General features: G+C 31.3%; 1 pseudogene; it reads right to left on the reverse strand.

Moving 5' to 3' along the window:
• Positions 1 to 11,707, reverse strand: part of LOC131031609 (DNA topoisomerase 1 alpha-like) — a 69,985-nt pseudogene extending 58,278 nt beyond the window's left edge.
• Positions 11,708 to 12,751: the final 1,044 nt, after the last annotated feature.

A 12,751-nucleotide genomic window follows, 5' to 3' on the forward strand; every position in this document is an offset into this window, starting at 1 on the left:
TATGTCTTTTAGTTGTAATGGAAATTTTATTTCCCTATTACAAGTTTTTACGTTTTTATTTGTTTTAGTTGTAATGGGGGTTATCGTTTTGCTCTTTATTTTTGTGCTTTTGTTCCCTAGAAACCTGAATTTGCTCAAGTGAAGGAAAAAGTGATGCAATTTAAAACTTGCAAAGGGGTTTTAGAAACCTGATTGCATCTTTGGAGGGCACATTTTTCTTCAAGTTGGAGAGGAAGAAACTGATCTGCATTCTTGCTCACACAAATCTGATTTTTTTGACATTATTCTTGTGAACCCATCCCAAATTCTTGCTATGCTGCTGGAGATCGATGGTTGGTGCCACGTTTTTGAGATTCAACGGTTTTGGCAAACACATTGTGCACACATGTGAGGCATTTTGATTTTGTTTTCTATTGAGTTTGTTCCACATTTTGAGAGTATATATTTCGCTATTGTTGCCACGTTTGTAACACATTTTGCATCTTGCATTCAATGAATATTGTTTGGCGTCAAATGTGACTCTCCTTCCAAGCCGGTTTTTGTGTTCCAAGTTGAATACAAAACCAATTTATTGCTGCATGTGATACCAACATGGTGGCTTCTTCATCTATTTATAAAGCATTTTAGTTATTCCCAAGCTCATTTATTTTGGTATAGGGCATTCTTCAAGCAGGGTTCATTGAATGCAAGTTCTAAATGTGCAAGATTTTCCCTTCTTTCATTTTTCCTATTTACTTGTATTTGGGTCTTCAAAACTTGATTACAAGTAACTGTGGTAATGTTGACCTTCCCCCTTTGGTAAAAGAGTTAATCTTCTTTTTACAAAATTTATAAATGTTGAAGAATCGCTATAAGACTCATTCATTTGATTTCATGTTTTAAAAATCTGATTACAAGTTGAAGTTTTTCCCTTTTCCCAAGTTGTCAAGCTGAAAATATTCCTTCCCAAACATGTACATGGTCATTCCTTCCATCTTCTCCTTCATGTCAAAATCCCTTTCTCACCATTTCATTCATTTTTCCCATTTAAAGTCTACTTGCAATCAGAATTTTAAAACCCGATTGCAATTATATATTCACTTGCAGTCAACCTTCCAGAACCTGAAATTGGTCCAAAATGCACTCAAAAACACTTGAAAATGAGTCTCTAGGGTCCAATTACAAGTGCAAACTTGTATTTTCCCATTAAACATATGAAGTTGCATATTTATCCTCCATAATCACAAGTTAATGCTCTTGTTTTTCCACACATGTTATGAAGTCCCCAAAACCCAAAATTCGCTTGTGAGCCCATTTTTGAATCAATTTATCCCTACCCATATCAGTCCTGTTTGCACACACGACCTAAAAAATCAATAAATTAAGGCATGAGCCTTATTTTGTAAGCAGATTCTAAGATTGGAGAAAGAACAACAAGATGATGAAACCACACAAGGAGATGGCTAAGAGCATAGAATGCTTTCAAGACAGAGATAGGCTTCTTACTTCAACCTTGCAAATAACTTCTCTCCTGAAAAGTCAATACTTCCCCAACCATGTGAAAGGTTGGAGTTTGTTGGTTAAAGACACAAATACTATCAAAGGTGCAAGTTCTTGTTCCAGTTCAAGATATCATTTACCTCGATCACAATATCTTATAGCAGCATGAAGATTTTCAAAATAGAGGATGATGTAATTAAAATAGTGTCTTCGAACACATAGAATAGTTCTAGAATTGTAATTTTCCTTTCAACAAAGTTTACTTGTTAAAAAAAAACACAATTTTGTAATTGCAAGTTTATCACTTGCACTTTTGTAATTACAAGTAAGTTGATTACAAGCCAATTTGGAATACGACTTGTAATTTTAAATGTCTTAGTTAGTAGTTGGAATAAGTCATGGTGGTTGAGAGAATTTCTCAAGTTAGTTGGGATCCTCCCACCTTTTTCTCAAGACCCCTCTCCTATAAATACTTGAAGGGGTCTATTGTAATTGATATATTTTGACAATGCAACAAAATTATGTCAGTTTGTATGTGCACTCCAAGACTTTGAGCTTATATGTAAATCAAATTGCTTTCAATAAAAGAGGCAAGTTGTGTTGAAACTTTGTGCCAATTCAAGTTGTTATGTGACGACATTTTTTGGAGTTGATTGTGATTTTTGTTCTATTGTTCAAGAGGCATTTAAATTCAATCTTGCAAACTTTGAGCTGCTAATTGCATTTGGAGATATAGGTTTGGTTTTCAGACTTGGTCTTGCAAACTTTGAGTTGTTTATCACATTTGAAGCTAGTGTAGAGAGCTCAAGTAAGAAGATAACTTGTAGACTTTGTGCTACTTTTATTTTTAAGACTTGTACATGTAAGGTGAAGTGAATTATATAGACAAACTTTGAGTTGTTTTGTGTTGTACATTGTTATCATTTTGAGAAGGTTGATAGGACAATAGAAGTGCTGAAGATTTTGTGCTTTCATTTCTATTTTCTCATCCTAGGGAAGTGACGGAGGTCTTTGTGCTTTCATGGAAACTTTGCTTCCCTTTATGTTCCAAAAATCCTACAAAAAAGTCTATTTTCTATATTTGTTGTTATCTATTTCCAATTGCTATTACTTTTCTGTGAAGAGAAAATAGTATAGTTTTTTCTTGAAAGAAGAAAGATTGTTGTCTCGCCCATATTAGATTAGTTTAGTTTGTAGATAGGGGGAGTCTTCCCTAAATTAGGAGGGTATCATACTCACACACTATGGCTGAAACCATAATTTTGCACATTCCCCAGGTGTACAAAATTTTCAACCAACAGGATACTGGCAACAACAAAAAAAAGATTATGCTTGCAGTTTTGTGGGGTAAGGACTCAAAAACTTGCAACTGAGGAGATAAATCACCCTATCATGATTGGAGAAAGAGGTAAGTCTACTCTTTTGTAATATAGATTGATTCCTATTTCAAAATCCTTTGTTCACATATGTGCATGGAATAAAGAAAGTGTAGCTTTTTCTATCCTAATCATTCCTTACCCTCTCAATAAGACTCAACATATAGATAGAAAGCCACTTGATGACAAATTTGCCTTACCTAGTGCCATTCTTGACGTGTATGTACATACACAAATGGTGCATTCAACCACTAATATACTCGCTAATTAATTGGATCACCATCTTTGTTGTCAGTAATTACTTCCACGGTTTGTATCAAGCAAACCCCTTCCATTGTAAATACTTGCTTTCCATGAAGTTGTGAAAGGCTTGTGCTTGGGTGAATATTTGTATTTAACACTTGAGCCCATACCATAGCACTTACCCTAATATATTTCATATCCAAAGGCCTTCATAAATAACCCATGACACGGTCTACTTGAACTAACCCAATCCTCACAGAGAGCCTGTGTTCATGAATAGGAATAATTCACTATTTTCTAATCTAACCAGGTAAATTAAGCACTGACATCCTTAGAATTCAGTCGTTAATGATTTATTTGTTAGTTTATGTTTTTTAGTATCTGATACGTTGGTTCTATTAATAGTTTATATTTGAAAACTACTTATAATGTTCTCTGTCATATCACAGTTAACAGTACAAGATAATAGTCCTTTCAGCAATATATATTTTGTTAAATAAACCTTTTATGATAAGAAATTGATGTATTTTGTATTGGTGAGCTCTTAATGGTATCTGTTTCAAGGCTTGTCTTTGTTTCGGCAACAACTTCATCAATACTTCTAAATATAGATTTTATAGTCTAGTTGTGCTATAGATTTAGAGGAAATTATCAGTAATATAGTGAGCAGAATATATTGATCAAAACTGTGTAAACCCTATTCAACATAGATGTATGGGTGCAAGGGGTTATTCACTTAAGTTATTTACAATATCTTAAATTTAGTATGTAATAGAATCAAAAAAAGAGAGAAGTCTTTCAAATGAGGTTTTAAAATCTTTATGATCATAAAACTTCAATGTTTTATTTAGTTATAATAATGTCATAATGAAAAAGATATCTCAAGGGTAATAAAATTTGTGTAGGAAAGAAATGTTTACTTTCAATCATAAACAAACAAAACTTACTATCAAAGTGAAGCTTATGTTCACCGATGATAAGGGAACATGTATTATAGTAATATGACTAGTTAGTTTAGGACATGATGAATCCTTTATCTTTAAAATTGATATTTCCATAATTATTAAACATGATTTTGTACAATAAGGGATGATCCTCTCATGTCTCCATACATAGATATGTCCCCTTGCCATCCCCAAACTTAGGCCCTTTGTCCCCCGTCACCCCATCCCCAACGGTCGTGGAACACTGCATGCTAATATTCAGACATTGTCTAATATGTTGCAATCATAATTAATATCATCTAATTTTTCATAACTTGTGGTAGGGTTCTAGTTTTGGTTTTTTGATTGTTTTGGCTGGCCTGCTTATGGCAGTGGAAGTGCATTGGGAAGTGGTTTATTGTTTCCTGAAGATGGTCCTATATTAGAAACCGGGCCTAGTTTTGACCCAAGGGTGTGCAAGGGAGTGTAGGTTTTGTCTAGTTTAATGAAGATTTACTTAACTGCAAATTTTGTCTGCAAAGTTCTATAATGTTCCTATGACTTCTACTTTAAGATTTCAAAATTTAGATGTTTGTTGCATCTAAACAGTACCATTCTCTCACCATAACATGGTAAACCCTTGTAATATGTATAGTTAACCATTAAATGATGTCATATTACTAATGAATTGGATTATGGATTCTTTCTTATAAGATTTTTTCTTGAATTTTACAATTGCTACAAATCAGTGGGCAGATGTCTAGGAACTTATTCTACATTGTTCACTTTTCAAAAGTAAATACATTTGCAAAAGAAAACAAATAATTGTGTTTAATATTACAAGCTTTCTTAGGGTGAGAGTAATACTCATTTGAAATGCGTATAAACATATTTCTTAGCATGAAACATTGCACTACAAAATAAACCAAAATTTACTGTGTAATATAACCTTAAAAAAAAACTTTTTTACATGAACTTTGAGCTTAGGAACACTTGTTATCAATGGGTCATAAACAAGTACATAAGTTCATATCTAACTCAGACAACCAAGGAGAAGGAAAGCTACAAAAAATATCAACATGTTAGGCACTGAATGTGTCAATGTGCCTAGCAAATGAGATACTCGAATATAATGAATTCAATACTAGGCTGGCCATGATTAAGTTCATATTGTCTAAATTGCATCTCTGGGATCTTACAAATCAATATACAATGCAAAAAATATACATCTTTCACAAAGTGAACAAAAGAAAGAATGGAAAGCACCATCCTATGATCATTGATCACACTCAAAGAAATATTTATGAATGAAATTCAACATATATTAAGGTTCACTGGCATTATGTAATGGCTCATTAAAGTCAAAAGAACATTATGGTAAGATACAACAACATTATCTAATGGCATTTACAAGTCAAATAGTTTAATGTTTGTATGTCATAGTAAGAAACATAGAAATTTTGAGTGATTACCCAATAAGGAAACACAAAATTTAAGTTTTGAAGTGAGTGTATAGTCCTATCAAATCTCTTTTAAGAGATGAAACCTCAAGAAAATAGATAGTCAATATGCAAATGATTAATCTAAGATATAGGGTTGAAATATATGGGATAATGATAGTTACTAGCACTCGCACTAAACAAGGTGCAATGGTTACGTCGATAGTAAGATATACTTTATACTTCAGATATTAATTAAAGCACACAAGAATTGGAGGAAATGAATATAAGATAATTTAACAACCACTAATTATACTTTTAGATATTAAATGTAACATTTCTATTATTGTTTTAAGATATTATACTACTATAAATCATTTTTAAAAAAATCAAACTTACATATCCAACTTCTATTAAACACTAAAACATTAACTTTATATTTACTAAAATGTGTTTCTCTTTGTTTATTTTCAAAATCATTTTGTTTTGTTTTGCTGAAATAAGATATTGATGCATATTGTAATTTGTTTTCTACTTAACTTTGTTATTTCAAAGGGTTAAATTACATATTAATTTTTTTCTTAGGTGATTATGTTTGGCCCATATTAATATTTTTGCTTTGGTGATTATGTTTATGGGTGAATATATAAAGAAAAGGTTGCTATAGAGACACCACATAAGCAAGTTTGATTGAAGTATTCAACATATTCTGATATAAGTTGTCTTAACTCCATTAGATCAAATCTCCAATGTCATCTACAATGCACATGGTTGCTAGACTCAAAAAGATCTCTCAGAGGGAATTTTGATACTAACAAGATTTCTTGGGAATTTTGATACTAACAAGATTTCTTGGAGAGGTTTTCATTGAAGAACATTCTACATTTGTTTTTTTGTTTTATGTTTATTTTGTTTAAACAAAATACAAACATTCCCGAACAAATTTGAAATGAAATTCTCCTTTCATTATATTTTCTATTTTATCAGTATATATACATTTTGAGAAAAGAATGAAGGCATATAACATGACATTTTGAACTAAAATACATTTTACTCTCCACTAAAATGTAAAAACAATTACAAATTATTTCTCTTAACTTCATGGTAAACAACATAAAAATCCCTTTTTTCTTGTTAAATAGAAATGATTTCATTTCCCATAATAATAGCCTTGTTTCAACGAGACATCTGACAGAAAAACTAGTGAGCATGGGAGAGTTAGGTCATTGAGGTTATTATGAAAGAAGTGCCACTGAAAGAGATTGCTTGAGTGGCCTTGTGATTGGATCCTAAATTTTTCCAAGTGGTTTTTCCTAATGGCTGAAGACTTGTATGGATTATTAATCAAATAATTAATGTTTTAAAAAATGAGTTTGTAAGTATAATAATAATTTTAACTCGTAAGTTTTGATGGATTAGAATAAATCTTAGAACGTTCTTGTTTGATTTGATCTTAACCATCATAAAAGATTTTTTCTCTGATTCATTCAACTACCTAATTAACTTTTTGTAAGATACATCTCCTATTTTTTCAAGATTCACACATACATAGTCATTTTAGTCTATCCTAGTTTCAATTTGTAAATTAATTGCCCTAGTGAGCCAATAGAATAAATCAACTAACTTAAGTGAAATACTAGTAGTTATTTTTTTTAAGGTTTTATAGTTCTAAGCACAAGAGAAAGAGATGACCATAGTTAAGAAGTATAATTATCATAGATAGAGAAGTTCATGCAAATATTCTTACCAAAGACATTGATGACTTATACATCTAGGGATTGAATTGGAGAAGGGACAAAGAATATCTAAAAAAATCTATTTATGCCCAAGCCATTCAAGTGAATGAAGAGAATAAGAATCTAGTAGCCAACCTATATCTTCAATAGGTAAATAATAACAATTGAATTGATTACACACATTTGATAAATTATACCATTTTATAAAAAATAAAAAATAAAAAAGCTTTTAATTTAATGAATCTAATGGCAAGATTCTTATTGATAGAAATTTTTAAATGCTCTTAGATTAGAGTATGAAATACATTGCATATATAATGCAAATTTCCTTAGGCCAAGAATTTACATGCAATTCAACCATTGGATTAAGGGTAAACTTTTAACCTATCCTTAGATAACTCTAATTAGATTGAAGAAGATATATATAGTGAAACATGATAAAAATAAAAAAATATAAAGTAAACTACAAAAAGAAAAAAAAGAAAAAAGTCTATAAAAGACATACATCCACCATTTCACTAAAGTTCGAAAACACACATTGCACTGGATAATAAAATAACTTTCAACAACACAAGAATGTATAAGATTCATGACCAAAAACATATGTAACAAGGAGTCATGAATACTCGGGGTAAGAGCTTGATACATTGCGCAGTGGAACACATTTTGAAAATAAATAAATAATGAATGATCAACACTAGAAAAATATAGATTAAGGATTCCTAGATCAAAACAATAGAGGGGTGAAGAAAAGGAAAGGGGAATACTTCTATACAATTTGATGAACAAAGAAAATAATAACGTGTCGATCACCAAAGCGAACATAATTAATAGCGATATAAATGGTAAAGAAAAATAGATCTTTTAATGTATTCCCATGTTGTGTTGGATAAAAGGGCATATAACTGCCCTATGCATCAAAGCTACACAAAATGACAAGAACTCCAATAATTTTTTTGTAAGTTTTTTCTCAAAGATAAGAAAATCACAACAACATAAACCTATCATAATAATCTATCATAATATTATATTTTATAAAATAGATATCTACTATTTATAAGAGGAGAGAGAAAATAGGGGTAAAAAAAGAAAAGAAAAGAAGGGGAAAAATAATCTTATAGTAGATTTGTGTATAGCCTTCATTCTTTTGTGTTGAATTTACTCAGTAATAGACGAAGTGCATGAGGTAAGTAATAATCTAGATATTTCCCCTTGTCCTTTTAAGGATAATTCATAGTATAAAGAGGTGGCCCATTCTACCTAAATAATAGGAATACTTAAGTATTAGTCACAAAAATATATGTTATTTCAAGGTGAATTATTGTGGTGAAACTGCGATAGGATGCTTATCAAGTTTTTTTTGTTTTTTTTTGGTGTCGAAGTGTATCCCCATGACCAAGCCTAGCGTCCATTTTTTAGGCGAGCTAAGGTGAGACTAATCCCTTGGGTGTGGGTAGGGGCCTGCACATTACACACACCATATAAACACCAAGTTCAAAGATCCAAACTTGAGACCAATGGGGAGAAAACCCATAATGTTCTATGAATTCTAATAAACTATAGCTTGAAAATCATTTGGACCTCAAGCCTTAATGGACCCATTGATTTTCTCCATTTAGTGAAGTTTTTTAAATTAGCTCATCATTTTTATTCTACTTGATTGGTTATGGTATATTGCAAAGAAAGATGGTTTGGGCATCTTGGTTTTTCTCTAGTTCTTTTTCCCAACAACTCCTTAATGCACTGCACTCCTTCCATCCACATGGTTGCTATGTTAATCGCCTTACTTTTAAAGGGGGGAACCATTCCCTCAATTCCGTTGACTTAACTTTTGATGTTTGTGGAGAGATGAAAATATTTGGTGTTTGGATAACCCTCCTTCAACTATTTCACCCTATACTTTTGTATCCAATATATGTCTTCCATATTGATAATCTAGTGTTCAGTTCTAGCATCAAGCTACTCTTCTTATGCCTACTTTCAATTCTGAGGTCGCTCAACATCTTCTTAGAGTTTTCAAGTTTCCCTTCCACCTTCTACTCTGAAAAATGTTAACTAATATAATTTTATTGCAAAGTGCCACCTTGTCTTTGATATCTCCTAACATTTTTAAACAATGCCTATAACACCCTTTAAACTTGGCCTTCCATGAATCTTTTAGCATGGAAGGAAACTCTAAATGTTTAAAACAAAGAAATTGAATCTGATAGTAACATTTTTAATAATTTCTAACCAGATTAACTAGTGATTTGAACTAGCATAGTGAATCACCCTAGAAAAGAAATAGATTCACTCAAAATTCTACTCTAAATCCAAAAACAACCTATCCAAATGGATGTAAGCTTTGCATATCCTCATGTTGCTTTACAAAAACCACCCATCTTTAAGTTTCTTACATATTAATAATAGGTGACAGTTTAGTACCCTAGATACCTTAGAGCCTAATGTAAAAGGAGTATTACCACCTATTTTATCCCTTAAGTCTAAAATAGTATTGAAATATATTTTAATGATCTCAATTTCATTTGGTATTCTCGATTCTAAGATCTTTGAAATTTTGGCAACACTTTTAGCCTCTCACTTTCCATATTCAAACCATATATGTTCAAAATAATAATCTTGAAGTTCACCTAAACTTCAATAGTCAAAACAATTTAATATAATATGTATTAAATAATTAAACTATATTAAAGTTATAAAAAGTTATTTAAAATAATCTCAATCTACATTAAACAATTTATAGACTAACTATAGTATATTTAATCATTTATACGAAACATTTTTAAAAGATAATTTTTTTAAATTAAAAAAAAAAAAATTAAATATTTATATACAACATATACAAACATTTACAAACAATTTGAGATTATATAATTTTTAAAATTTTAAAATATTAATAAAAAAAATACAAAATCAATTGAAGATGTATTGTTATGGTACATCAGCCTCAGCAGTTTTCAACCATCTAGTTTTGGAAGCTACATTATAATAACAAAACTGAATTTTAGGTTTTCTTTTTTTGGATGTTTTTTTTCTTAAATCTTACCTTATTGAAAGGAAGAAAGATTTTTGGTGCAAGCTTCCCATGGTATTATTTACGGGATTCCCAAATATTATTCTGACTTATAGTCAAGTTACTGCAGATCAATCCTAGTTGAGTGCAAACTTTATTGACCAAAATCTCTGAACTTTTTAGCTAAGGATTTAGTAGCTGAGTATTATTTAGCTTAATTTTCACCTGTTAGGCTCTACTTTGATAGTCAGGGAGTCGTCATCAATGCACATCTTCACGTCCTCCTTGGATAATCAAAATATATCAAATTTGGTGTATGACTGTGACTGTTGGTTGGGTCAGAGACAGATTTTTGAAAATGTCAATGCTTCACGCAATAATGGTAACTATTATAATTTGCAGTGACATGGAGAAAACCAAAACGGAAATAGAACTTTTGAACGGAGTTGGGGGCCAGCTTAGTCTGTGCTCTTTAAGGGTGGCCCTAAAAATAAAGTGCCTTTCCTTTCTTGAGTATTTATGTTCCCTATTCACACTCGTTATCACAGATTTAATCTTAGAGGACTTAGGGTATTACTGATACGCTAAGTTTTATGACTATACAACAGATTAAAAATTGACAGAGCAACATAACCAAAGAAATCGGGCAGTCACAGCCAAGAGGAAAAAGAAGAAAACATGAGTACTCACCTTGGCTTCACGGGTCCAATAGGAGTTAGTATTGCTCACCAACAAGAAGCAGAGTTTGATTTGGGCGGTAATGCAACCTGTGCTCCTCTCTCTCATTAATTTGGTTGTGTGTGAGCAAGTAGTTGACAGATCACTCTACGGGCAAGGTTGCAGAGCCATTGATGTCGAAATGACATTTAACTAATGCCACAACACTGTGTAATTTAATACGGAGTGCTTCTGCCGTCCTGCCTTTCACCTTAAATTTAATATGTATTTAGATTATTAAATTGTATAGCCTTTCACCCTAAATTTAATATGTATTTAGATTATTAAATTGTATATTTTGTTAATGTTTAATTTATTTATTTTTAATTTCTATTTTAAGAATATATATATTTAATATGAAGATGGTCCGATTTCTTCCTGAACATGGTTGTGACAACCATTGCTTTTACAACATCAGCAGTAGCTGATATCAATTCAATAGTAAATAATTCTGTCAGGAAAAATGTCACAATATCTATACGTGAAGAAACAAATAGGGTTCTAACACTAGGTAGTAAAGTAATTTAATATATGAAAACATACATAAAATCACAGAAAGGATATCTTCATTTGACAAATAATAACAGAATTATTTACAATGAAATTAAACACAACAGAAAATGATCCTGCCGCTTACAGATTCCAAAAAGAACACTCACTGAAACCATGACAAAGGACTTACCTCAAGATTCTGCACAGATTGTACCGTGCTGTCAACGATGCTGATGAAGAAAAATGGACAAAGCTTGCGGTTAAAATCAAACTTGATAGCAAATTCCATACCCTCGATGTCCAACACATCTTCCACACTCTTGTTATCCAAGACCACAGTTTTTTAAGAGATTTTCCTCCATCTTCTTATATGCCTCTGCTCTCAATATGGAAAAACATTTTTATTTCTTCCTTGCAACCTGTCTGACCTTGCTTCTTCTGTCCTCATAATCAGATTTCAGTTTAAGAAAGTTGCAATATTTCCTCACACATGAAAATTCTGAGTAACATCCCAATTTGCAGACATTTTCATGTCTTCTTCTTCTTCATCTGTGCTCCAGGTATAATACCCATTATTGTCATTACAGAGATTGAGGTAGTAATCGTACCACAACATTCTGCACAAAATGTGGAAGCATTTACTAGGCACGTCAACTATCCCAGAACATGCCACGCACCACAAGTATAACCCACGTGTCATGCCTTCAACCAAAGGCACAGAAAAATTCATTAATGCAACGCAGATGAGTAGAACTTTTTATTTCGAAAGTCATTTCCTTCAAAAAAATTTAATATATTTATAATTTTTTATATCTAAAACAATATTGTTTGAAGGTCAATAGTACAATTTATCATAAGATGATAGATAACACAATAATATTATAATTTAATATTTTCTATTAAGAAATTTAAATTATTTTATAGATACATAAACTATTTGATTTGGTAAACCTCATAGTAATAGGTATGCTCGCACTAAGTGGTCTTAATCTGAATTTGCTGTTAAAGGATGCGGTTTTCATTGTAAAGAAATAGTGGCTGTCTTGTTAGTATTAGATCTTCTTTAAAGGGGTCTTGTTTATTACGTTAACTGAAATTCTATTTTATTTCTGAAGCACATATTACAAACATTCGCAGCAATTTATGAACTCTATAATTAAAGAACCATTGCAATTGTTTAGGGAATAGTTATGTCTATAATAAAACAAAAAGAAATGGCATATAGTATCAAGTAGACAAAGGGTCAAGTGTATACACAACTTATACATGCACCAAAATTTTAAACCACATCTCATTTTTCTAAAATATCATAAAGTTAATACCATTGCAATCC

The sequence above is a fragment of the Cryptomeria japonica genome, chromosome 2 (assembly GCF_030272615.1).
Source record: "Cryptomeria japonica chromosome 2, Sugi_1.0, whole genome shotgun sequence".
NCBI classification, from domain to species: domain Eukaryota; kingdom Viridiplantae; phylum Streptophyta; class Pinopsida; order Cupressales; family Cupressaceae; genus Cryptomeria; species Cryptomeria japonica.